This window comes from Arachis ipaensis, chromosome B04, assembly GCF_000816755.2.
Source record: "Arachis ipaensis cultivar K30076 chromosome B04, Araip1.1, whole genome shotgun sequence".
Lineage (NCBI taxonomy): Eukaryota > Viridiplantae > Streptophyta > Magnoliopsida > Fabales > Fabaceae > Arachis > Arachis ipaensis.
The window spans coordinates 114,953,590-114,957,890 of record NC_029788.2 but is presented as its reverse complement, the minus strand read 5'-3'; positions in this window follow the sequence as shown (position 1 = coordinate 114,957,890).

Here is a 4,301-nt window from a genome sequence, read left to right as displayed (position 1 = left end):
CATTAAGCTACATCTCTCCTCCCTAAATGTCCCAAGTACTGAACAAAAAACACGGCCGCCACTGGGGGACCGATCACCCCCCAGGCCCGAAATACGGATATCCACAAAAACCGACCTCGCGTCGGTCAGCTTATCCCAAACAACGGGAATAAATAAAAACAAAAAATAGGAACATCTTAAAATGGAATATACAAAGGCCCGGACGGCCCAAAAATCATTAAACGAAGTTCAAAGTTACGAAAGTTCACGGTTACCCGGCCCACGGCCAACCAAATATCCAAAGACCAAAGTTCGAAGCAAATTCAAAATTACAGCATATAAAACTATTCTAAGTCAACAATTCGGCCATCACGAACGGTCTTGAAAGCCCCCATCACGGACACATCCACACCCGGGGCCAACACCAAGGCCTGAGCTTTCATCGTCTCCTCAGTAGCGGCAATCGCATCCTTAGCATCAGCCAACAACTCCGACTTCTCCCTCTTCAGAGCTGCAACTTCAGCCTTCAAAACCTCCAGCTCGCTAAGAAACACGGCAGCTTGAGAATCCGCGTCGGAAGCCCGTTGCCGCTCCGCACTCAGTTGGGAAAGAAGTGAAGACTCTACCTCGGAAAGACGGAGGATCTCCGCCCCAGCCTCCTCGGAAGACTTCACTGCTTTCTCCCTCGCGACCTCGGCAGCCTCGAGCTGCTCCTTCAATTTAGCCACCTCAGCGTGCGAATGACGAAGTTTTTTGTCCAACAGACCAACCTGAGCCATCACGGGTTCGGCCTTCCGAACAACAACAGCAGATCGGAGGAGGGCACAATACACCGACTTAGCCTGGAACGAAACATCACAATCATCGAAAAACGGCTCCGTCCTAGGCATCAAGTGCTGATCAATAAACCCAGAAGCATCAAAACGCCGATCCATTACACTGGGCACAACACCCTCCTCCTCAAAAGTCTCACTGCTAGGCTCCTCGGGCCTCTTCCTCTTCCGAGAAGCCTCGGCAGCCGTGACCACGACGACTTCAAGTGAGTTCGCGGGACCAGGCGAAGCCTAAACACTAGCCTGCACCCCCGAAGAGACCACCTCCTGAGAAACCGGCTGAGAATCCACGGCAGGATTGGAGACAAGGGTAGAGGGAGACGAAGACCCTTCCTCCCGACCCATCGCTGCCTTCAACCTTACCAAAGAAGTCAGACCACCAGCCATCTCAACTGAAAGAAACCAAAGAAAAATCAAGTTACAAAGTCGGGAAAACAAAACATAAAAAACCAAGAAAGGGACAAGGCACACACCGATATACGTCCGACAAGCCTCGGGATCCCCCATGACATCTTGAGGATTTAACGGACGCTCGCCAAACAAATGCCACAAAACGCTGGCAACGTCCTTATCCTCCTAAGATAAACCGTCATAGGTGACCTTAGTCAAAACCGACGGGCCGGCACGGAAGTTCCAATACGTCGGAAACCGGCGCTCACCCTCTGGCGTCAGCCAAAACGGATGATGCCCCTGGATGTGGTGCACCTTAAAATACTCCCTCTTGAAACCGTAAAAGGAATCCTCAAACAACCCAAAAATTCGGCGATGAGGCTGAGCACGAAATGACATATATCCTTTCTTATGCTTCCCTTCCTTAGTTGGAAGAGTGCATAAGAAAAGAAAAAGGAAAATAGGAACAGAAGCCGGAAGATCGAGATACCGGCACACCAACTCGAAAGACCGCACGGCAGCCCAACTGTTCGGGTGAAGCTGAGACGGCGCTACGGAACACCGACTCAGCAGATCCTGAACAAATGGCGAGAAAGGAAACCGCACGCCGAGCCGAGTGAACATCGACTCGTAAACCCACATCCAGTCCGGAACAGTGGGCGAATGAAGGTTCAGGTAACAGACGCGCTCGTCGGCATCCGGGAGGACGAGCTCGTACCGCCCCTCCTCATCACCACCACCACAAATCGCCCCCTGATCACAGAGCCGTTGAAGATCGTCCTCCATCATCCATGACGGAACGCCCCACACATCGCTAGTCACCCAAGTGTAGCGAGCGGGGACGCCCCTGGAAGGGGCTATCGGGGCACCCACACCCTCATTTCTCCGCCGGTGCATACCTAAAACAGGGAGGAGCACCACCATCAGCCTACTAACCCTATACAAAAGCAAGACAGAACCTACCACCACTACCAACCCACACGGCGGTGCTCAGCCCCTTCAAAAGTCGAAAACCACCTCCCAAAACACAAAACACAGTCCAAAAACAAAAAAGGGGAACAGGCAGAACAATGCATGGCAGAAATGGAACAAACAGATACACCATAAAACAAAATAGCAAGAAAAAGCGAAAAGGGCCAACCTGATAATGCAGAAAGTGAGCCTGGAAAGAGCTTGAGAAGAAGAAACAGTAGCATCACCAAGAGGAATCCACAGAAGGAAGAAGAATTTTTCCAAGAGAGAAAACAAAAGAAAATGAAGTAATAAAGGGAAGTGAAGTAATAGAGGGAAGAGAAGCGGAAAGCCAAAAAACGGTTTCGAAAAGGGGGCAGAAAAGACGCAAATAACCCTGAACAATAAAATAGCACACAGGGGCAATAGAGGAAAAACGCCCAAAAAACGTCCCCTCGTAATAAATGCCCCTTGGAAAAAGAAACCAATAAAGTACGCCTCGAAAAACGCAACGGGCACGTTGGGTACAGAAGAGTCGCGTAAAACGGCCAAGCAAAACCTCGCCACGACCCCAAAAAAGATCAGGCCGACACGACAAGCCGACCTAAACTCGCGGCCGAGGCTACATCCTCTAGCGACAAACCGACCTAACTCGCGGCCGAGGCTACATCCTCTAGCGACAAACCGACCTAACCCACGGTCGAAACCACATCCTCTAACGACAAACCGACCTAACCCACGGTCGAAACCACACCTCCCAGCGACAGGCCGATCTTACTTGCCCTCCCGCTGCGGGGGGCAACTATTACGGATCCTACCCACGGATCCCGAACCCAGGATCAAACCCAGTCCCGGTTTCCCAGGTCCAAACCCACCTCACTCTTCTGGAAGGCCCGAAATCGGCCCTCTAGAAACTCCCAACCGACTTTCGAATTCGAACGTCCCCCTTATCTTACCCAAACAAGATAAGATAAGATAACCACCACCGTCTATAAATAAAGGACCCAAGTCCTCCCAGGTATTCATTCATTCCTCACACTTTCTACCTCTTAGATCCATTCTGACTTGAGCGTCGGAGTGTCTTTGCAGGTACCTCCCCCCATTGCTCCAGTCAGGTGATCCAGCATCTGCCTCGATCCGCAAGTTTCCGATCCACCTCTCAACCCGTACCGGAGACTTCCAGTACATTTTCTAATTGAATATATTATATATTGAATAACAAAAGTTGTTATATTGGTTTCTTTTCCTACAAACTAAACTCAACAATAGTATTTTAGTAATGTTAAAGATATTATTAGCCAATCTAATAGCTTTTAATTTGTAATGGCATAAATTTATAAGTTTAAAAACTTGAAAATCATGTCATAAAATATAAAGTTTTAACCAAAAACAATATTAATCATAGTGTTTTGACTTCAAGAATGAATATGATACCAATAAATAAAACTGTCCCAAGTAAATTTTAACAAAAACAAATCTCTATAAATATTGTTATCAACGAAAAATTGTTCTACTTTAAAAATATTTCTTAACTGGATAGGCCGAGAACTAATCCATCACGTAAATGTTCTATTTATTAAGGATCTACCGCTTTTTAACTAGACAGGTCAAAAACTAATTCAGCACGTATTGATGTTCTATTTATTAAGAATCTATCGTTAGTCAATAAATTATTACATACACAAGGCATGATTTAAATCTCTAATACTTGTTTATTAAGCGTACGGATAAAATAACTGTTAATCTAATTTAAATTAGTTAAGACAAATATTAATTATTTTTAATATTAAAAAATTTTTAAATTTAATTTTATTTATAATTTTATAAAATATTTATAGTAATAATTATTATATATATTTTTTGTTTAATTTTTTTTGTTAGTAAATATTTTGTAGTTTTCTTATAATTTTAAGTTGATATGATGCTACATACCAAATTTTTGCTGGATATGCCGCGTTAATTCACACTCATACAATTATTAAATAGCATGGCTGAATAGCAATAACCATGCTTCATCAGTTTATTATCTTACAATAAATGTTGTAGTCAATCTGATGTGTTCATATTATATATCTCTCGTAAATAATGTTTGAGAAAAAAAAATAATTTAAATGTAATAAATATGTAACATTATAAATGTTACGTATA